At 36.4% G+C, this 24,831-nt stretch overlaps 2 pseudogenes; both read right to left on the bottom strand.

The window, feature by feature from the left end:
- Positions 1-7,322: 7,322 nt before the first annotated feature.
- On the bottom strand, positions 7,323-8,255 carry LOC138917597 (olfactory receptor 5D13-like; annotated as a pseudogene).
- Positions 8,256-20,155: 11,900 nt separating this feature from the next.
- LOC138917596 (olfactory receptor 1165-like) lies at positions 20,156-21,109 on the bottom strand (annotated as a pseudogene).
- Positions 21,110-24,831: the final 3,722 nt, after the last annotated feature.

The following is a 24,831-nucleotide window of genomic DNA, read 5'->3' as shown; positions in this document are numbered from 1 at the left end:
TCTTGACCTTCTGCTTTCTGTTAAAATGTTATAGAGATTTTCTCCTAAAAGCAATAAATAATAAATAATTGATGAGTAGAAGGGCCGAGGGGTGCAGAGATGCCCCTCGGTGAAGGATGGCCTGCCGACACCCCTGATATTTTCTGAATTATATGCATGCTTTCTATCAAGGTTATGTCTATACTTATTTCTGTTTTTCATTCTTGAAGATATATAGTTTAGCTTAGCTTTTCAGCCCTTTACTTTACTAACAAAATGATACTTTCTCTGGCAGTGTGCTTAAGGGACTGTTAGCTCTACAATCTAAAAGACAAAGGAATGCTTTCACCCCCTAAAGGGCACAAAAACGTAAAGATGTTTAACTTCCCGCTGAGAATGCAGATAGCCCTTGGAATAAGATACCCTGGAGTCGCCTTTTGTTCCCATTAACCATCTACACTAATGGCATAAATGATTGAGGGAGGCAGGGATGGCTCCCCCAGGATGTAACCAGACGGACTGCTGTCCTGTCTGGAGGCCTGGACCTTCTCTCTTTGATTTAACTTTACCATGAATTACAACAGATGTCTAGGTACCTATCTCTTTTAGCTTAGAGACAACAAACACTAGTTAATTGCGAAGAAGACTACCATTAACCTTATGCTCTATAGAATAGAATGTTAATAAATATTCTTGTGCTCATTTTTTACTTCCTTATCTCTCTGAGAATATTTGTAGAGCTATTTCTGTATTAATCCTGAAAACATATAAACGACACTTGTGCACAGTAAACTTGGACTTGCTAACACCAACCCAAGTCTCACATCCTCTTTATTTTCCCCTCATTGCGCCGACGCCGTCCATCCCTCAGGAACCTGGACTCAGCCGGGGTGGGACCCCGGCAGGTTCCATTTTCTCCACAACCTCTCCACCACTTGTTACTTTTGGTCTTAGTGATTATAGTGATTTTAACATGCGTAAGGTGGTATCTTAGTGTAATTTGATTTGCATTTCCCTGATGATTACTGATGTTGAACATCTTTTCATGTGTTTATTGGCCATTTGTATATCTTCTGCAGAAAAATGTCTGTTCGTATCCTCTGCCCACTTTTTGATCGGGCTGTTTTTATGTTTTTCAGTTGTGTGAGTTCCTTATTTATTATGGAGATTAACCCCTTGTCAGATATATGATTTGCAAATATTTCCTCCCAAGTGGTGGGTTGTATTTTATTTTGATCCTAGTTTCTTTTGCCTTGCAGAAGCTCTTAGTCTGATGAACTCCCACTTGTTTATTTTGTTTTGTTTGCCTCGGCTGAGAAGACATGATATTCAAAAGATCCTTTTAAGTTTGATGTCCAAGAATGTATTACCTATATTATCTTTCAGGAGTTTTATGGTTTCGGGACTTATATTCAAGTCTTTGGTCAATTTTGAGTTTGTTTTTGTCTATGGCATGAGATAATGGTCTACCTTCATTCTTTTCCATCTGGCTGTCCAGTTTTCCCAACACCATTTATTGAAGAGACTGTCTTTTCTCCATTGTATGCTCCTGGCACCTTTGTTGAAGATTAGCTGTCCATACATGTGTGGTTTTATTACCGGGCTTTCAGTTCTGCTCCCTCGATTTGTGTGCCTGTTTTTGTACCTGCACCATGCCGTTTGGATCACTATGGCTTTGTAGTACCCTTTAGAGTCAGGGATTGTGATGCCTCCAGTTTTGCTCTTTTTTCTCAGGATTGCTTTAGCAAGTTGGAGTCTTTGGTTTCCCCTTATGAATTTTAGAATTCTTTCTTCTATTTCCATGAAGAATGTCATTAGGATTCTGATTGGGATTACATTGAATTTGTAGATTGCTTTTGGTAGTATGGACATTTTAACTATGTTTATTCTTCCAAACCATGTGCAAGGAATCCCTTTCCATCTCTTTATGCCATTATCAATTTCTTTCAGTAATGTCTTATAGTTTTCATTGTATAAGTCCTGCACCACCTTGGTTAAATTTATTCCTAGACACTTTACTCTTTTGTTGCAATTGTAAATGGAATTGTATTATTGAGTTCTCTTTCTATAAGTTCATTATTAGAGTATAGAAGAGCAACTGATTTTTGTCAGTTGATTTTGTACCCTGAAATTTTACTGTAGTTGTTATTTCTAATAGTTTTCCAATGGATTCTTTAGGGTTTTCTATATATAAGATCATGCTGTCTGCAAACAGCAGGTGTTTCACATCTTCACTCCCTATTTGGATTCCTTTTTCTCCTTTCTCTTGCTTAATTGCTCTGGGCAAAACCTCCAGTGCTATACCGAATAAGAGTGGCGAGAGTGGGCATCTTTATCTTGTTCCTGTTCTCAGAGGGATAGTGTTCAGGTTTTGCCCATTGAGTATGATGTTGGCTGTGGGTTTGTCATATATGACCTTTATTGTGTTGAGGTAATTTCCTTCTATCTCCATTTTGTTAAGAGTTTTATCAAAAGTGGTTGTAGGATCTTGTCAAATGCTTTCTCTACATCTATTGAGATGATCATGTGGTTTTTATTCCTCAATTTTTGATGTAGTGTACTACAATGACTGATTTACAGATGTTGAACCATCCCTGTGCCCCTGGTATACATCCCACTTGATCGTGATGTATGATTATTTTGATGTATTGCTGAATTCAGGTTGCCAACATTTTGTTGAGGACTTTTGCATCTATGTTCATCAACAATGTTGGCCTTTAGTTTTCCTTTTTTTGTCTTGTCCTTGTCAGGCTTTGGTATCAGAGTGGTGTCAGCCTCATAGAATGTGTTAGGAACTGTTTCATCTTCCCTAATGTTTTGGAATAGCTTGAGTAGAATAGGTATTAAATCTTCTCTAAAAGTTTGCTAGAATTCCCCAGGAAAGTCATCTGGTCCTGGATTTTCATTCTTTGGGATGCTTTTGATTATTGTTTTATCTCTTTCCTTGTTATTGATCTATTCAGATTATCTCTTTCTTCATGATTCAGCTTTGGGAAGTTGTAAGAGTCTAAGAATTTTTCCATTTCCTCTAGATTATCTGTTTTGTTAGCATACAGTTTTTCTTAATATTCTCTTGTAATCCATTGTATTTCTGTAGTGTCCATTATTTCTCCTCTTTCATTTCTAATTTTGTTTATCTGAGATTACTCTATTTTTTCTCTGTGTAAGTCTGGCTAGGGGGTTGTCAATTTTGTTTGTATTCTTAATGATAATTAAGAATCTTATGCAAAGCTCTTTGTTTCATTGATCCTTTCTACTACCTTTTTTGTTTCAATAGCACTTATTTATGCTCTGATTTTTATTATTTCTCTCCTATTGACTTTGCACTTTGTTTTTTCTTCTTTTTCTAATTCAGTTAGGTGTAATTTCAGATTACTTATTTTGGGTTTTCTCGTTTGTTAAGGCATGCCTGTACTGCGATGAATTTCCCTCTTAATACAGCTTTTGCTGCATCCCAAATGAGTTGGTATTGTATGTTATCATTTTCATTTGTCTCCAGATATTTTTCAGTTTCTCTTCTAATTCCTTCAATGATTCATTGCTTGTTCAATAGCATGTTATTTACCCTCCACATCTTCCCTTTCTCAGCTTTTTTCTTGTAATTAATTTCTAGCTTTATAGCATTGTGATTGGAAAGGTGCTTGTTATTATTTCCATTTTCTTAAATTTATTGATGCTTGCCCAGCTTCCCAGGATATGGTATATCTTTGAGAACGTTCCATGACATTTGTGAAGAATATGTATTCTGCTGTTATTGGATAGAGTATTGTATATATGACTATTAAGTCCAAATGGTTTGGCTTTTCATTTAATTTCACTGTTTCCTTGTTGATTTTAAATCTGGATGACCTATCCATTGATGTGAGTGGAGTGTTGAGGTCCAGTACTAATATTGTGTTATTATTAATATCTTCTCTTAGATTTGTTAATAGTTGCTTTATGAACTTTGGTGTTCCTGTGTTGGGTACATAGATATTTGTAAGTGTTATTTTTTTTCTCGATGGAGTGTCACTTTGATCATTATATACTGCCCCTCTTTGTCACTCTTTGCTTGTCTTATCTTGAAGTCTACTTTGTCTGATATAAGTATTGCGACACCTGCTTTCTTTTGTTTGCCATTAGCTTGGAGTATCATCTTCCATGCCTTCATGCTGACCCTGTGTTTTTCATTGGAGCTGAGATGTGTTTCCTAGAGGTAGCGCATTGTTGGGTCTTGTTCTTTAATCCATCTTGCCACTCGGTGTCTTTTTATTACAGAAGTCAATCCATTTACGTCTAGGGTGATTATCAGTATACCAGGGCTTAATCCTGTCATATTTTCACTCATTTTCTGATTCTCCTGCATTCCCTTTGTTTCTCATCCTGTGTGTTTTGGTCTACCACTGAATTATGTAGTTTTTTATGATATGTTTCCCTTCTTTCTCCTTATTTATTATTTTGTCTCTGTTCTGCTTTTTTGTTTAGTGGTTCACATGAGGTTTGTATTCAGAATCTCATGTATAAGATAGTCCATTTTTTGATGGCCTCTTAATTCCTTAGTCTAAACCAATTTGGTCCCTTTCCTCCTCCCCTCCTAAGTTGTTTATCTTTCATGTTATTGCATTTTGTGTTGTGAGTTTGTGGTTCGCGTGACGAGATTATCATTGTTTTTGGTGTTTTCCTTTCCTTTATCTTTAATGATATACTTGAATATTTCCTATCCTATTCTGATTTTGTGTACCTTTTCATCTCCTTACTGTGTGATTTGTAACAACTTTCTCCCTTTTTTTCAGGGATGAGGGCTTTCTTGAATATTTCTTGTGGGGGTGGGGGTCTTGTGGCTATGAACTCCCTTAGCTTTTGTTTGTATGGGAAAGTTTTTGTTTCTCCATCATATCTGAAGGATATCTTTGCTAGATAGAGTATTCTTGGCTGAAAATTTTTGTCTTTCAAATATTTGAATATGTCATTCCATTCTTTCCCAGCTTGTAAGGTTTCTGTAGAGAAATCCACTGAAATCCTGATAGGGGTTCCTTTATAGGTTATTTTCTTCTGCCTTGATCCCCTTAGTATTCTTTCTTTGTCATTCATTTTTGCCAGTTTTACTATTATATGCCTTGCAGTAGGTCTTTTTACATGGCATATCTAGGATATCTGGAAGACTCTTCCACACATACTTCCACCTCCTTCTCCAAGTTTGTGAAGTTGGCTGTTATTATATTTTTGAACAGACTTTCTGCTCCATTCTTCACTTCTTCTGGAATACCTATGATTCTTATGTTGCATTTCCTAATTAAGCTTGATATTTCTCAGAGACTTTCTTCATTTCTTATTAGTCTTAGCTCTCTCTCCTCCTCTGTGTGGAACATTTCAACATGTCTGTCTTTGATTATGCTGATACACTCCTCTATGATGTCCACTTGAGCATTAAGGGAATCCATATTTTGTTTTATCTCTTCCATCATGTCTTTCATCTCTAATATTTCTGATTGGTTCTTCTTTATAGTTTCCATCTCTTTTGTGATGTAGCTCCTGACTCGTTGAATTGTTTCTCTACAGCCTCTTTTACTTCTTTGAGTTTTTTGGTGATAGATATTTTGAATTCATTGTCATTTAGGTTACATATTTCTGTGTCCTCAGGACCAAATTCTGGGTACTTGTCATATTCTCTCTGGTCTGGTGATTTGACATACTATTTGATATTGCTAGATGAGGCAGGTCGTATCTTAGGCAACTTGATATTATGTGGTTGCGGTTACCACCTATCACCACTGGTGGATGTCAAGAGCCAGATATCCTGAGCCCTCTGCCTTCCGCCAAGATCCCAGGCAGTGGAGTGGGCACAGGGCGGGTGAGGGGAAAGGGTGCTTTCTCTTGCATGCTTTCTTGGGTTTCTCGCTCCTGCTATCTGCTTTCCTGGGGTGTGTGCTTGATGAGCCCACTGTTGTGAAAGCTCTTGCCCCACTAGAGGTCTTCTAGGTAGGCTGCCAGACCTTGGGGGTCCATGAGGTTCCCACAAATGAGCGTCCCCTCTCCCCTTTCTTCCCTCTAAGAGCCTCCTGACGTTGTGGATCACAGTGTATTAGGTGAGGGAGCAAAGTTTTCTCTTACCCTGGTCCAGCTCTTCTGAGGGGACTCCAACCTCTCCACCCTCCATTGTATGGCTGTGTGGGTCTCTCCAATGTTTTTGTGTCGTGTTAAAATGTCCTCTGTTGGAATATCAGTGTCCCTTTTCATTGTATGTTCTAGGGGAGAGGATCCCAAGCAAGTTCACTCTGCCATGACGCTAGCATCACTCCTGAGGTTTTAATTTTTATGTTTAGATCTATGATCCATTTCATTTAATTTGAGGTAATAGATGTGTATGGTGTAAAATAAAAGTTATAAAAGTTAAGGCTCACTTACCCATATGTATATTCAGTTATCTTACAATTATTTGTTGAAAATCATCCTTTCTTCATTGAATTATAATGACACATTTGTTCAAATTCAAATGACAAGATATGCTTGAGCTCACTTCTGGTCTTTATTACTGTCCTACTGCCTTTATTATACAAATTTTTTTGAATAAAATACGATATAATTTTAGAGAAAGCAGAACAATACTTTATTCAATTTTGTTTGCTTGTCAATTGGCTAGAATTTTCATGAGTAAAAGACAACTTCTGCCATTCAATACAATAAAGAGCATAATATTCATTGCTGTACAAGGTATAGTAAGCTTAAGCATTTTGTTACATCCAGCTCTGGAATATGAGCTTCCTAATTACTATTATAAGGAACCGTTCTTGATCTGCACGTATTTGTTAAGCTGAGAATTAGTTTTACTTTGGAAACACACATAAAAAATTACACCAAATGACAAAGTATTTAAAAATAATTTACATATGTTAGAAAATATGGGGGCCAGCCCAGTGGCACAGCTGTTAAGTTTACCTGTTCTGCTTCAGTGGCCCCTGGTTTGCTGGGTCATTTCCTGGGTGTGGACATGGCACTGCTTGTCAAGCATGCTGTGGCAGGTGTCCCACATATAAATCAGAGGAAGATGGGCATGGATGTTAGCTCAGCACCAGTCCTCCTCAGCAAAATGAGGAGGACTGGTAGAAGAATTTAGCTCAGGGGTAATTTTCCTCAAAAACAAATTGCAAAATGTGGTCCAAGAATTTTAATTTGTAAAATTTTGATTTACATGTGGCTTAGAGAAATTTAAAAAAATATATATGCAAAAATCCGTAATCATAAGATGTTATACTGTCATAGATATATTAACTAACATCTTATTGACTAAATAGATGGAATCATCAACTTCACTATAAGAGTTAAACAATCTGAGCATAGAAAATAATTTTTTAGAATTACAAAATTTAATCTAACAATATTACATTGTTTTGGCAAAGCAATTTTCTGACAACTAATTTTCTGAATGTGTCTTTCACATCTTTTTCCCTAAGGCTGTAGGTCAAAGGATTCAGCATGGGAATCACCACCATGTAAAACATAGATGCCACTTTAACTGTAAGCCAAGAAGTTTTAGGAGTAGGGATACAACATAGGGAAATGTTGGTTCCATGGAAGATGCTGATGGCTGTCAGGTGAGAGGCACAAGAGGAGAAGGTTTTCTGGCCCCCACTCTCAGAAGGTTCCTCACAACAGTAATAAAAATGACTATATAAGACATCAGAATAATTGTCAGGCTGCTCACCTCATTGAATAGGGCAATAATAAAATGCAGCACGTGGCTTATATCAAAGCAGGAGACAGAAATAATTATGCTATTTCTATAGCATATGCTGGAAAGCAATGCTAGAAGAAAATATGTGTCTGCCAGGGAACACATTACACCCCATGAGTAAGACCCAGCCACCAGCAGAGCACATGCTTCTGGGACATAGTAGTGATGTAGAGCAAGGGAGGACAAACTGCCACAGAATGGTCATAGGTCATCACTGCCAACTTGAAAGTTTCTATTACTCTAAATATACAAGCAAAACAAAACTGTAGAATGCAACTAGAGAAAGAGATGGTTCTATCTTCCACAATCAAGTTCTCTAACAATTTATGTGTTACTATGGTGGAATAAAAGAAGTGTACAAAGGGCAAGTGACTGAAGGAAAAGTACATGATTGTGTGGATTTGGAGGTTGATCTTGATGATTATTTTCAAGCCAAACCCCCCACTGCAGTGACTGTGTCGATAGACAAGAAAACCAGGAAGAGTGAAACCTGGAGTTCTGGGTATTCTACAAAACCCAGGAGAATAAAAGTGGGTATGATGCTTTCAATTCCTTCAGATAACATCACGATTCTTGTTAAATAAAGAACCAAAGGTTATGCCTGAAAAGCAAAACTGAATAGAAGGGAGAAATAGAGAGAAGAAAGAGGCTTCATATGTCTGTGTGTAGTTGCTATGTAGAGCAGTGATTCTCAAAGTGTGGCCCCCAAACCAGCAGCAGCAGGAGCTCCTGAGAATTTGTTAGGGATGCAAATTCTCTATCCACATCACGAACTTCTGAACCCACAACTCTGGGATGGGACCCACAATTCGTGATTTGATCAGTCCTCCAGGCAATTTTGATGCCTTCTAAGTTATGAGAACTAGTGGTATGGAAAGTATATAGTAATAATTGTATTGTTTAAAATTCAGCCCTTGTTATTATAATTAATACAGCACTGAAATTTAAATTTAGAGCCAAAAGAAATTGTAAAGCAGAGAAGCAAGAGAGGCAGAACAGAAGCACAGAGTACTCTGTTTACAGTTCTAAGAATATGCTAAGGATCCAGGAGATCAAATTACATTGCCAATAGTGCCAAATAATCTTAGTATTAATTATTTTATTTTTGACCTTTCATAGACATAACACAGAATTAAATACCCATAGAATTTATGAGTTGGAATAAATCTTAAAATGTAACTGGTTTGTGCCTTCCAGCTAATGCTTAGGAATTCATTACAGAATTTTATACATGAAATGATCGTGTGCACTCCATCAAAACCTCCATTAATGGTACAATTCCTCCTGGGGTAATTTTGCGAATCTTTTGTTGACACTTTGATTAGCATTTATTTTATTAATTAAAGTTAATTAAGTTTCAATTAACTATTTGCTAATGTGTTTTTATGTCATCCACTCTGATATATATATATATTATTAAATTATAAATAGATCATATAAATTATGTATATATGATATTGATATTTTTAACAAACGTGACAGTATATTTCAATGGATATGCTAGTAAAATAGCATTATATTTCCAGGACATAAGAGATCTCAGAGGATACAAAGAAAAAGTTAAAAGCTGAATTCACAGTCTAAATTCTGCCAAATTCTGGGTCTTATATCTGCCTCCTTGACTATGAAGATATAGAATACAGAGAATTATAATTGAGTGTTACTCAATTGGCCACAAACTATGCAATTAGTTGAAACACTGTCTCCTATGTCATTGTGGTAGGTGCATTTTCTTCTAAATCTTGAGAAAATCACATCGTTACTTCTATCCCATTAATTACTTGTAGATATGGAATTATTGAAATAATACATTTCGATGGAAGAAAACATAAACTGTAGAATTTTAAATAAAAGAAAAGGGAGAATGCAGAAATAGCTGTGCTTACCTCAACTGTATTTCAAATTTCACATTCAAGTTTAGAGTGGAGAATCTTGGCCAATGCTACCTTAAACAAAGGATGAAGGTGACCTTTGTCAGTGATATAATGTGGAGATAATTTACCCACCTGATATTATGTGATGAGAAAAGCTTCACCTCTATGACATTCTTCCCCCTGAATCCATAATCCCAGCTTAATATGAGAAAATCATCAGGCAAACTCATACTTGGAAACATTCTACAGAATGTCTAGCCGGCACAACTTGGGACTTTCAAAGTCAATCATAGTAGGAAAGAGTGAAAAATTTTCACAGACCTGAAGAAGCTGGGGAGACATGACAACATTAAATGCAATGTGGTACCCTAGATTGAATCCCAGAAAAGAAAGAAGAAATTAATGGGAAAAAACTGATGGAATCCAAATAAAGTCTGGATTTTAGTGACCATAATTCATCAATGTTTCTCATTTTTAATTTTATTTTATTGCGGCAAGAACACTTAACATGAGATCTACCCTCTGAAGAGATTTTTTTCAGTCTACAATACAGTATTGTTGAGTACAGATAGAATTTTGTTTGGCAAATCTCTAGAATTTATTCATCTTGCTTAAATGAAATTTTATGCCCATTGATTTGTAGCTGCCCATTTCCCCATCCCCCAGTCCTTGTCAACTGTCATGCTACTCTTTGTTTCTATGAATTTGATTAATTTATATCCTTCATATAAGTGGAATCACACAGTATACGTCTTTCTGTGACTGGTTTATTCCACTACCATAATGTCCACAAGGTTCATCCATGCAGTCACATATTGCAGAATGTCCTTATTTTTAAAGACTGTATTCCATTGTATGTACATGCCACATCTTCTTTATCCATTTATCTGTCCAAAGACATTTAGGTTGTTTCCAAATCTTGACTATTGTAAATAGTTCTGCAATAAATATGGGAATGCCAACATCTCTTTGAAATCTGGATTTCAATTCTTTTGGATAAATACCCCAAAGCAGGATTACTGGCTCATAGAGTAGTTCAGTTTTTAACTTTGTGAAGAACCTCCATACTCTTTTCCATAGCAGCCATACATTTTGCATTCCCACCAATAAGGCACAAGGGTTTCCAGTTCTCTGTGTCATAGACAACTCTTGTCTTCTGCCTTTTGATAAGAGCCATCCTGACGAGATATCTTTGTGATTTTGATTTACAATTCCCTGATGATTAGAAACATTGTACATTTTTTTCTTACACCTACTGGTCACTGATATATCTTCTTAGAAGAAATGTCAAAATCAAGTCCTTTGCCAACTTTTTAATTGGGGTATTAGTTTTTTTCCTATTGAGTTGTATGAGTTCCTTAGTATGTATTGGCCATTAATCTTCTTATCAGAGGTATGGTTTGCAAATATTTTCTCCATTATGTAGGTTGCCTTTACATTCTGTTTATTGTTTCCCTTGCTGTGCAGAAGCTTTTGACGCATGTATAATGGTAATTGTGTAAGATGTTAACAATGTGGATAATTGAGTGAGGTATGAAAACCCTCTGAAATCTCTTTACAATTTATTTTGTAAATTGTAAATTATTAAATACTTTAAAATTTATTTTAAAAACATCAACATTCATATTAATAAACTTATTTCATTGGATCTCCACCACCAGAGCCAGCACTGCTTTATGCCAAGATACCATCACCTCCAGACTGAAATGTTGTAAATGCAGCAAGTACCATCTCAGCATCCACTTTCACCCCAACTCTGAATCATTTTGGTACAACCATTTGCCAGACTTCTTTTAATATCTCTGGTTTGGGTGCGTCTGGGATGCTAGGGGCGTTGGGGGGTAGTAATTAACATTTTTGAGCTCTTAATTACTAACTAAATAAGAACTCATTTAGTGAATGCAAATCTACATACTATTTCCTAATAATACACAGATTTCACAAAGAAGTAAACAGGATATAAAAATTCTAATTCCATAGGCCCCAAACTTGGGACATAGAGGATGCAGGATTCAGTTACTATCTCCTTCATGTAAAAGATGCTACAAAATCACAGCAGTCTGAGGACTTGCTTCAGTCACAGCAATTTTCTTAAGGTTGTGCTTTGATTTGATTTCCTTCCTTTGCATGTCTCCCTACCAAATTCTCAATTTCCCACTACATTTTATTTAGCTGGTATCTAGCTCAGCTACACATTCAAAATACTTGTGAAATAAAAAGAAGAAAATAAATATCTTACTTAATTTTAGTCATTTATATTTGCAAATAGTAATTGCAATTTACAAAGCAACTCTGTAAATATTGCTCAGTTAATTTTTGGAAAAAAAGTGGAATTAGTAGGAGATTCTAATGCTAACTCTGGGAATTAGTGTAAGTATTTCCAGCCTGTGTTGCTAATTAGAGGCAGAACTGGACCGTTCCCCAGAAGTTAACTCTCGTGTTATTTATAAACTCCTGTAACTCTCCATATAAGAGCATGATGAAAAATTTCTGGAAATCTAAGCTTATTGTAAGTGAGAAAGATTGAATATAGACAAAAACTGATCTAAAGTTTCTAATTTTATGAAACAAGCTGAGAGTGTAAAATACTAGGATTGCCAGAAGTGGCTAAAATAATTACTGAGGCAAAATGACGCATCGTATTATGGCTCAAGGAAGACAATAGCAATTCTTGTAAAATCATTGAATAAAAGAATGGGGATGAATTTCAGTGACATTTCAGTTCATTTTTTTACAGGTCCAACGTAATCTGGCTCTTGAAGTAGTACACTGGTGTTTGTATTATAATATTTATGCAATCTGAAGTAAATTTATCAACCACCTAAATACTGAAATACACAAAATACAAATATATTAATATACACTTCTATGTATATTTTCTGTATATATGGGTATCGCTAGTTGTACATGTAGGTATTTACCAATCAACCTACAAAAAGGAAATATAGAAACAGATACCTTCTTATCATAACATTTGAAATCCATGCCAACATTTATTAATCATCAATTTCTATATTAAAACCATTTATGATAAAGTAAATGTAATGGTGTTTTATTAGATAATAAATTTACCTTAGGTGATTCCAAAGACAGGTAAATTAAAAAAACCTTCCCTCAACCCATCAGTTTTTCTGCCTGAGGTAATGACTGCCACCTGTTTGTTTATTTTGACTCACGAACAAATAGTAGTGCATTTATATGCTCATACATACAGAGACATGGATATGCACTTCTCACATAAATGATGTCAAGTGAGGACTACTGTGTGGTTCTTGCTCAATTTCCTGGTACATTTTGTTTTGGAGAAGAAAGTATATAGAAAATATAAGTATATATAAAAGTGATCTAACATTTTAATAGCTGCATGGTATCAATTTTTCAAAATTCTGTAATTTATTAGCTAAACCCTGTATTCAAGGGCGTTTAAGATTCTATAGTCTTTTGCTGTTATAAACAGCACTTTAAAAATATCCAAATGTGGGGCTAGACCAGTGACAATGTAGTTAGGTTCATGTGCTCCTCTTCCGTGGCCCGGGGTTCATGGGTTCAGATCCCGAATGTGGACCTACACACTGCTCATCAAGCCATGCTGTGGTGGAGTCCCATATGCAAAATAAAGGAAGATTGGCATGGATGTTATCTTAGGGTTAATCCTCCTCACACACACAAACAATATATATATATTATCCAAATGTATATCTCTTTACTTTGTTATTCAAGATATCTGTAGGATAAATTCTCAGAAGTAGTATGGCTGTGTCATAAGGTATATTTTCTTAGGATAGGTACTACTAAATTACACTCTAAAGTAATTCTACCAGCTTGCACTCTCACGAACCATGTGAGAGCCCTTGATTCCCCACACCTTGTTGTGGTGGGCACTGAGATGTCCTATACAGATCCATCTTCAAGGAAAGATGTATTCTCTCAGCTGTCAACTCCTTCAGGATTGGCACCAGCCATTGTGCCCATATGACAGATTACATATGGATATAAAGGCCTAGTCCAGGGGATCAACTCTGATTTGAGATATGTGTGACAAAGCTTCCCATAAGGTAGAGCAGGACTTTGGTGAATGTATCAAACCTGAATTGTCCTTGTATTCAATTGTGTATCCTTCCCTTTCCTTCCATAGCTATTTATCCTCTAAAAGTTGCATGCCAAACTCTGTCTCAACATCTGTGTCCAGAGAACTCAGCTTCAACACTTGCCAAATACACATTCTTTTCAAATTCTTTTAGATTATTTCCATTGAAGTAGAACTTAAATAATATGAAGTGAAAAATTGAGTTCAACTCTAAATTTTTTAAAGTGAACAAACTTCTACACATAGCAATAAGGTCATGATATTGGTTATTATAAAAATATTACCCAGAAGCATCCCTATAGCCTCTGCCAGTCAGTAGCCCCTAAGAATCACAACTATTCTGATACATTACTCCACACTAATTTTGCCTATTCATGAGCTTTATGTTAGTAAAATAATATGATTTATACTCTTTATTATTTGGTTTTCTTCCTTAACATTATGGCTGTGAAATTCTGTAATGTTGTTCTGAGCATCAATAGTTAATTTCTTTCACTTCTATACAATAGTCAGTTCAATAAATGCAACCAAAATTATTTATCTTTTTTGGATGGATTTATGTGTCACTTTCAGTTTGGGGCAATCAGAAATACTGTTGTTGTCAACATTCTTCCCCCTAACTTTTGTTCAAATAAGTATGTGTTTGTATTGGTTCTGTATCAAGAAATGAAACCATGGGTTCATACTTCCAAAGAGTTTCCAAACATTTGACAAACTTTACACTCCTTCTCACCATTTATGAAAGTTTTATTTAACCCACATTTTTGCCAACTCTTGATTTAATAAATTTAATTTATTTTTTTAAGTTTATTAGATTGTTTACTAATATTTATTGGAGTTTTTCTACTTTACAGTTCTTAGGAACTCTTTCTATATAATAGTTGTTACACGTATCTCTCATGTATGTTCCAGAGATGTTTTCCAGACTATCCAAGCTTGGTTTACACAGACCCCGAGATAAGGATTTGGATGAAAGTAGTTTATCTGGAAGATGATCGTAGAAGCACCAGTGGCTAAGTAGGGAGAAGAGACAACAGAACAATGAACATGTTATTTTTGTGGACAACTGGGATCAGTCCAGCTGAAGCCCTCAGGAAGACTGTGTAAAACATAATTTAGACTTGTCTCATCCAAGGAGTGAAGAAGTTGGTATATTTATGTGCCCACTACCATACACCATTGGTTGAGAACTGTTCCTGGAGATGTTGACTGCTTGGCACTATCAAGCTGGACTGTGCAGACTGAGGGCATTCACAGAACCAGGAAAAATAGGCCTTCAGATAGAGACTCACAGGTATTTTCAGTAAGAAACATCTGAAGAAAGGAAAAAAGTTGAAAGACAAAAACAGAAGAACTTAATAAAGTCCCCATTTTCCCCCTCTGATCAGCCTTCCAACATATTTTTTCTGTCTTAAACTGTGTTTAATCTGCTATTAAATGCTTCTATTGGCTTCTTAATTTCAGTTGCTGTATTTTTTAAAAAAATATTTCTCCTTGGTTTTATTTTTAAGAAAATCAGCCTTATAAAATATCACGGTTCTGTTTCCTCAAATTTTTCAAATTTCTTTTTTAATTTTGTCTTCTTAATTATAGTTTGTGTGGTTGATTTACAATATGCATTCAATAATTCTCATTATAAAGTTCCTGTGAATCTATTATCTTTTGCTTCACCCAGTCTTCCTTTTAATGTGCTTAATTAACTTTGATTATGCATTGCGCATTATTTTCAAAAACTCATGTGGGAAAATAAATTGAGGCTTCAGATTATTTAATCTTCCTTGAGACAGGATTTTTGTTGGTTTCCAACAGACATTCAGGACAGTCTAGTACAACATCCATCTAATTTCAATACTTAAAGCTTCTTGGGCCACTCAGATGAGTCACACGCTAGTTGCAGACTAAGAAAAGCATGATCTGTCTTCTGACTGCTCTTACATCCCTCTGCATTTGCCCATAATCTTAATCCAGGTCAGGAAATGCTTTCTCTGAATCTTCAGCTTTGTTTACCATTGAATTTAAGCCTTTCGGTGTATTTCCATGAGACCATAAAAAGCGTAGCTTAAATCTTAAATGAATATGACTAGGTGAAAGAAGCCAATCTAAGAAGCCTACATACTGTATGATTCCAACTATTGCCATCTGGAAAAGGCCAAACTATGGGGACAGTGAAAAGATCACTGGCTGCCTGGAGGGGGAGAGAGGCAAAGGGATTAATAGGTGGAGCACAGAGGACTTAAGGGCAGTGAAAATACTCTGTATTATATTATAATTACGGATATATGCCATTGTACATTTGTCCAAACCCGTAGAATGTACATCACCAGGAGTGAACCGTAAAGTGAACTGTGGACTTTGGGTGGTTACGATGTCTTAATGTAGGTTCATCCTTGGTAACAAATACACCATTCTGATGAGTGATGTTGATAATAGGGGAGGCTACGCATATGTGGGAGCAAGAGATATATGGGTAATCTCTGTACCTTCCTCTCAATTTTGTTGTGGACCTAAAACTGCTCTAAAGAAATTGTCTTCAAAAAAAGTGTAGCTCAGCCTTTCAGCAACTGGTTCAAGGGAAAAAGCAGCCTCAGGTACCTAGAACATTTCACTGAGATCCTGGTTTAACTTTGAACTTGGCCTACTTTTTTTTCCATGAAAGATATAAATCCATCTTTCTGCTGCTTGAACCTGGTAGGTGTCCCTCAGGTAGATAAACAGAAAAGTCAGTCAGAAGTGCAGCAAAATCTAAAACTGACGTATTCACTGTACAAACTACTCAAAGAAACAGATATTTGGGGGCCTGGCCCAGTGGTGCAGTGGTTAAGTGTGCTCATTCTGCTTCAGCAGCCCGGGTTTGCTGGTTCAGATCCAGGGTGCGGACATGGCACCACTTGTCAAGCCATGCTGTGGCAAGTGCCCCACATATAAAGTAGAGGAAGATGGGCACGATCTTAGCTCAGCACCAGTCTTTCTCAGCAAAAAAAGAGGAGGATTGGCAGCAGTTAGCTCAGGGCTAATCTTCCTCAAAAGAAAATAAAAGAAACTGAGATTTAATCTCAGGATGTTCCTCTTAGCATGACCACTGCTCCAGCTGCAAAAGGACAGTTACAAGCCTTCCTTTTGTTAGTTACATATGGAGATGTCTACCTGCTACTTGACTCTTCTTCAAGTGCCTTTAAATGAATGGAGCAGTGGAACTTTATGTATGATAAATAAACCTATATATCTACTTATCTATCCATCATCCATCTATGGAGCAATAAAGAGAGAAAGAGTGGATTTTTTAATTCATTATGTGAAAATTGATATATACACCTTTGTTGCCTCTCAACTTTCTCAGAAACCCAATCAATAAATCATTAGTAATATCAGTAATAAATTAATGATAATGACAGAATAAATCAAGTAAAAAAGTCACACTAATAAAGACAATGGTAAAATAAAAATCAACCAATATGGCTTTACCATAATTTTGAAAAGAAGATGGAGGAGTACAAACTAATGAAGGAAAGAAGGCATACCTACAGCTAAAAATGCTTTAAAGAGAAGATCTAAAGAGCAAGTGTAATTGTTAGAGCAGGGACCGGCCCGGTGGCACAGCAGTTAAGTGCACACGTTCCGCTTCTTGGTGGCCCGGGCTTCACTGGTTCAGATCCTGGGTGCAGACATGGCACCGCTTGGCATGCCATGCTGTGGTAGGTGTCCCACATATAAAGTAGAGGAAGATGGGCATGGATGTTAGCTCAGGGCCAGGCTTCCTCAGCAAAAGAGGAAGACTGGCAGTAGTTAGCTCAGGGCTAATCTTCCTCAAAAAAAAAAATTCTTAGAGCACATGAGATGCTTAGGCTTCAGAAGTATGCCATAAAAGAACAAAATAAATCCTGAAGTGTCTTGAAAATGTAAAGGGCCAAGGAAAACCAGGATCTGCCCACAGAGAAGGAAAATATGATAGGAAGTTCTGGAACGGATATCAAGACTTATTTCAAAGCTATAATAATTAAAAATATGTGGTAATGGTGAATGCTGAATTCAAATGCAATAAAGAGTCATGAAGTTGACTAAGGTAGATTGAATGATTGCGTCCAATTAGTCACCATCTCCTTGTATCATAAATCTTCCATTGTCCATTGTTGGTGGGGTATGTTTCTTCACCTTTGGATTATGAGTCCAATCCTGCGACATATTCAAAGAGATGTTGGAAGAAGAGAAAGTGTGGGAGTTCCAAGCCGAGGTTCTAAGAGACCTTGAAAATTTTCACTTCATCTATTGTTTTACTGACATTTCCATGAGACAGGAAGTGGCTAGTCTAAAGATGATGAAAGACATGTGGAGCAATTATGCTCACAGAAGTCCGCTGTGAAACAAAACCTTCCTAGTCTCAGCCTGAAGCAGAGCTACCTCAGGTGACCTGCAGATCTTTGAAAATAAATAATTGTACTTTTAATCCATTGAGTGTTGGATGGTCTTTTCAAGAGTCATTGTGGCAATGGTTAGCAGGTACGCTGATAAACAAGCATATGGAAATTTTGTTTATGATAAGATTGGAATTGCAGAGCAATAAGGAGAGAATGCATTGTTTTCGGTAAATCATGTAGGAAAATGATATAGTCATATGGGTAAAAATGGAGTAGTACCATGAGTGTTATTGACTGACTACAGCTCTGATTTGCTGTATTTGACTAAGTTTTGCTCCATTCCCAGGTTTTATCATTCCAAGACCCATGTTGAAGGAACACTCACTATTTGTGGTATGCTTTTCCCCAGGTTGAGTTCATAAGCTCAAGAAGGAAAGATTGAAATCATTCAGAGGCATTTGAAGCTTCTTCTATGACGTAACTTAACACATTCACTCACCTCCCACTGTCCCAAGCAAGTCACATGCGAACTATTCTCTCCCTGCCTACAGAGAAGCAAGATAAAATGAAGAGAGAGCAGATAATGTTGAACAAATAAAAGAATCTATCATACATCCAAACCTCACACCATCCACAAAAATGAAATTGAGGTGACTCAAGAGTAAAATATGAAGAACAACATACCCTTTTTGAATATAATGTAGACAAATGTCTTCCTCACCTCCTAAACAATTACAAAAACATTACAAAAGTAAAACATTTGACTAGGTTAAAACTCAAATTGCACTTTATCAAAAGACATTAAGTGATTGAAACATAAAGCCAAAGGTGAAAATATTTTCAAGGAATATAACTAACAAAGGGATTATATTCATAATGTGAGAGATTTTTTAAAACAAATAAGAATAAAGACAAATAATTTAGAAGGACATTGGTAATATGCTATACAAAGGCACTTTTCAAAATCCAAAACATATTAAAATGCACCTAACCTCAGTAATCATAAATATTCAAATTAAACTATAAATTAAGTATTCTGTATCAAGTAAATGGGTAAAAATCATAACATCTAATAATACTGAATACTGGTGAGGAAGTGAGTCATAACTTTAGAACTTTCAAACATTGCTTTTAGGAGTCTAAACTGATACAATCATTTTTAAAAATTGAGACCATAATTAATGCCTAATACTTCTACAAATAAAACCCATTCTAAGGAGTACTAAGATTCAGTGTAATGGTATATATACCCAAAATGAAACATCCCAAATGTCCTTCATAATAGACTGTATTAAAGAAAAAAATCTGAAATATTTCTATTATAAAACATTAAAAAGAACCAAAATTGATAAAAACTATAAATACATGCAGCAACACAAATGATTTACAAAGACGATGTTCATTTTTAGAAGTCAGACATATGGAATACATAATGCATGATTTCCTTTATATAAAGTTTGCAAAGAAATTAATTTATGTTTTTTAGAGGCATAGTTAGGTATTGAATCTACATAGAAAAGCAATGAAAATAAGACTTGTTAGAAATAAATTGAACTTTTTCTTAGCATTCAGGGTTAATTTCAACACCTTTCATTGAACTATATTAGACTGATACTCAAAAAATAAGTGACTAATATAGAGAGTTATTAACATTTTCAGCATCCCCTAGCTTAAAGTCAGATAATATATCTCATAATGCAAACTCCCAGGTCCTCATTTTACCTGAAATGAAATAAAGTTTCGAGGGAAATAAAAAGTGTTTTATAGAACTTTCTGAGTGGACTGATTATGAGAACTTGAGAGCAGATCCAGAACACACAGTTATCATCTGTGGTTTTTAGCACTTTTATAAGGCAAAGTTTAAACTATAATTAATGAGTCTCTAAATATATATCCCTTATTCATCACCCTGAATTCCATAGTGTCTAACTGGGAGTTTTTGAAATATGGTCCTTTCTGAAACCAGTAGAGATGTAGTGTGTCAGAATAGATTATTTCTATATTAATCCAGAGCATCTTGACCACTGAAAAACATGGAAAGTACAATATTTAATTGATTTAAAGCATAATTATATATTTAATTAAAGGTAACCTAGCATCAATAATATATATGAAAAATTACTGGACATAAGTAGGACATAAATATATATATTTATTTGAAATATATTGAGTGAGAAAGCAGTTTGGAGTTGATTAAACTCCTGACAACCTCTTTCACATTTTTGTTCCTAAAGCTGTATATAAAGGAGTTCAGTGTAGGGATCATGATGGTAAGAAACACAGTGGCCACTTTGACAAGGAGCCATGAGCTTTTGGAGATGGGCACACTGTAGAGAAGAAGGATGATTCCATGGAAAATGGTGATGGCAGTCAGGTGGGAAGTAAAGACGGAGAAGGTTACCTGGAGTCCACCCATAGAAGGCATCTTGATGATTGTGACAACTAGGACCACGTAGAAGGAGAGGATAATCAGGAGGCTACAAGCCTCAGTGAACGTAGAAATGACTAAACATGTCTTCTCACTGCAGAAGGGGTCAGAAGAGGATAAAGAGAGATGGCAGAATACTCACAGCCAAACTGATTGATGATGTTAGAGCCACAGAAAGATAGTTCCGGAAGAGAATATGTGAATGTCAAGGAACATATTCCACCACATATGTAGCTTCCCATTATGGGGAGAGTACAGAGTTTATGAGACATAGCAACTGTGTAGAGAAGGAGGTTACAAAGTCATGAACTGGTCATAGGTCATCACTGCTAACATGAACATTTCTGTTATTACAAACGCACAAAGAAAAATTGTACTGTGCATCTCTTGAAGGAGATAATTCTGCCTTCCACAACCAAGATTTCTAGCAATTTGATTGTAAGCACATTGGAATAACAAATATACAAAAATTATAGATGGCTGAGGAAAAATTATATGTGTGTATGGAGTTTGGGATTGATCCTTATGACCACAATTATGCCCAGGTTCCCTACCACAGTGACTGTATAGATGGTCAAGAAAACCAGGAAGAGGGGTTCCCTGGAGGTGTGGGTATTCTGAGAAGCCCAGGAGGATGAATGTGTTCACAGAACTCTGATTTCCCTCATCCAGTAACATGGCTTTTGACTATAAATAAATAAATAAGAAAACTGAGCAGCAGAACTTGAGAAGGTGGGGTAAGAGGAACTCGGGACAGCTCCCTGTGAACTACTTAACACAATGTGGTCAGTGTGCACTCTCGAGTGTTCTGCTCAACATTGGAGTCTTACTTGACAACTCACTGACTTTTTGATTGTAAGCAATTAGCTTTATCCTTCAGTACTTTAGTTTCCTCATTTGGAAAACAAGAAAAACTAGTAATTGTCAATAGTATTACTATATAAATGATTCATAAATGCGTGTGATACTTAGAGCATTGAATACCCCATGATAAAATATAATCATATGAGAACAAAGGAGACATAAAGTGAAATCAGAAAAAAGTTGAGCAGATCATTGTAGTCATATAGTCACAGCAGAAGTGGCCTTGGGAAGGTTAAACACCATACAAATAGAAATACAAAAGAGTAAATTTCTTTGGGGAAAATGTATCATCAGACATTCAAAATTCTTTATTGGTATGTTGAATATTTACCTATTCAACATATATCTTATTATCAAGGACACATAAAACATCTACTTAAGAAGATCTTTAAGAGGTCTGGTCAAAAATTCCACTGATAACTATGTTCTCTCAATAACATATCCACCAAATGGCACTTTACAAGGCTCAAAATGCTCAATGGTTTTGAAATGTCTTTTGAGGAAGTGTTTTGGAGATATTCTTGAAAGTTTCATGCTGACTATCTTCTGTTGGTAGTACATATTGTATTAAAATGGAAAAAAAAATCCTGCTTATTTATCAGTGATTATAAAACAAAAAAATCTTACTAAAAACAGAAATATCTCTTGCAAAATAACCAAAATCTTTTCCACGCTTAGGTGTGGCGGTCAATGAGGAATGAATAAAGTTTGTAAGATTCAAAAATATAAATATTTTACTTCTATAAACCAACAGGAATTTGAATATTAGAAATTTCACATGATTAAACCTAAAAAATCACAACTGATTCTGGAAACAAATGTAGAGATGCAATGAATATGTTGCTGCCATCTTCAATCCATCTGTGAACTGGCACCATTTTTAGCTTTGCTTGGCACAAGCAGTAGCCTGTCATGAAATCTGCCCCTAATCCCAGGCACAGAGCATCAGCTGTGTGGCCACATTTTCCATTACATAGAAGATTGGGTTGACAATTTGTGAACTTTATGTATTCAGTCACATGTATTCATAAAAATGCTTCTCCAAATTCAGGAACTTACACTGCTTTTCTTGGGTCACATCTATGCAGGTTAAGAATTTTGAGGTACGGTCTGCTACTGCTTCAAGGAAGCTTGATGAAATGACTATATCAGTAAAGGTTCTAGAGCTTGGATTGGAGAAAGAGTTACTGGAATTGTTAGATCATATTCTCCTTGATAGAAACTAACTGACCTTTGTGACAGCCTCTAAACCAAGATCAAGACTTGATATAGTTGAAAAGCAGAGACTTCCTGCATATTTCCACATACCTTGTGTTCAGTCTTCATGAGCAATAGTTCTACTGTCTCTTCCTTACATTACATCTCCTGTCCTCACAGCTAATGTTCCCACCTCAAACTCTGTCAGTGAAATGTATCAAAGCAGTAACCATCATAGTCAACTCTGTGCTTCAATATTTCTCTTAACTAGTATTCTTTCTACTGTATTTTGTGGTACCTTCCAGGTCCAAATGGATCTAACTCTATCTCCAAAGTTCACAGAAATTAAAAGTAATCCCCTTTTACATTATAGACGTTCAAATATGTGAAGATATTTAAAATGGATCTCTTGCTGTTTTACTCTCTAGGTAAACATTTTTAGTGTTGTTTTCTGTTTGTTTTGTTTCCATTTTTGTCCTCACACTGGTTTCTAAATATTCCAGAGGATCCAGTCAATATTCTGGGTATACCATTGACCCTTCTGAGCTCATACTGAAGCTTAAACTAAAATCTTCTCAGGAATATTCTGTCAGAACAAGAGGCAATGACCTGAGCAATCTGCCCTTACTTGCTACATATCGAATAACAATGCCTAACTGAGCACTTGTAGTCAAATATTTGAACTGTGTTAGGTTAATTTACTGCTTTCCCAAGTTTCATCCATGATTTCTGGTAAGCAACAAATCACGTGCATATGCACTTCAAATTTTCAGGCAAAGTTGAAGATAGTGCATTTACTACTAAATTTCATGCAGTTTGTTTTCTTTTCCTCTTTGCTGCTTGCATGACCTTTCACTCCAATTAGATTGACTGCTTACCACACTGCTTCTCGCCTTTATTCAAGCCACTCCGTCTGACTGGATGCCTTCACTGTTTTGTCAGCTTCCATCAATATTACCAGACATCAGTGCCCATTCCATTCTCTTTACTATTTATTTGTTAAACTTTTGATAAATATTCTTTCCCCTCCACTTTTAAAGAGCACACATGTTGTATTCAAAATATGCTCAACACAAACTATAAGCAAAATACTCACAGGGAGTTTTTACAACCTAGAAGAGTTCAAGATCACTTATACTGAATACATCACTTCCTTACCTACATTATAATCATTTTGAGGGCCAGATTCACATTGTTTTATTTATTAGTTCAAAAATAAAACAGATACGAAAATGCACAAAGAAGATAATAATTGTCAAGATAATGTAATGGTGATAATTTTATCAATGTGGTTAGGACATTGATTTTAACTAAATTAGCTTGGTATCGGGGAATATGACTGAGGTTGAATGAATAAACTAAGTCCTTGTTCACAGCACAGAAAAAAGGAAATAAAATGTCCTACCTATTTAATCTTATCAGGAACTTTTATTATAAAATTCTAAAATATTGAGGATCTTGTCAAGATGGCGGTGTGAGCAGACGTTGAACTTGCCTCCTCCCACGAACACAACCAAGTGACAACAATTTTTGGAAAAATTACCCTGGATTGAAAACTGAAAACTGGATAAAAAGAACCCCCACAGCAAGGGACAGTCCTGACGAAGGCAGAAGAGGCAGAAATTCCTTGTGGAGAGGAAAAAAGCCACCTTTGGGAGCAGCAGAGCTTCTCAGCTGGCCAGGCGGGAGCCACACTAAGGTACGCAGCCCTCCCCAGAGGAGTGAGGTCCGGAACGGGGGCGATATTGCTATAAGCATCCTTCAGACTCAGCTCAACTGAGACAGGGGTCTTACTGTCTGGCTTTGCTGGCTATTAACTGCAGTGAGGATACCCCTAGAAAAGCTGTCAGCTAAAAGCCAGAGACCCCGGATCTTAAAGGGCCCACACACAAACTCACTCATTGCAGCAACTTAAAATCACCAGAGAGAAGGCTGACAGTCCTTCAGTGAAAGGAGACTCACTGGTGGGCTCTGGGGGCATCTTGGTGAGAGGAGGGAGCTCTCTGGAGACTGAGGCATTGGTGGGGGCTATTGTTCTGATCTGGTCCAGGCATGCTGACATGGACCATGGTGGGTGCCATTGAGATTCACCCCTTGGCCTGTTAGCCCAGGGGTCTTCCAGGCCCACTAGAGTACAGATTTAATCCAGTTCAGCCAGGGCACGCAGCCCTCCCTAGGGACCAGCCCCAACTAACATCAAGCCCTCAGGCTACATTTCAGCCTGCATAGACTGGGTGCCTTGACCCTCTACAGGCAGGCAAGGATGTCTGCCTCTGTGGGGCAGGGCCTGTATGAGGACCAGGTGAACTGCAGGGGGCACTAGTGGAGAAGTGGGGGCC

This window comes from Equus caballus, chromosome 14 (genome assembly GCF_041296265.1).
Source record: "Equus caballus isolate H_3958 breed thoroughbred chromosome 14, TB-T2T, whole genome shotgun sequence".
NCBI classification, from domain to species: domain Eukaryota; kingdom Metazoa; phylum Chordata; class Mammalia; order Perissodactyla; family Equidae; genus Equus; species Equus caballus.
Note: the sequence above shows the minus strand (reverse complement) of the source record. Positions and strands in the feature narration are given on the sequence as shown.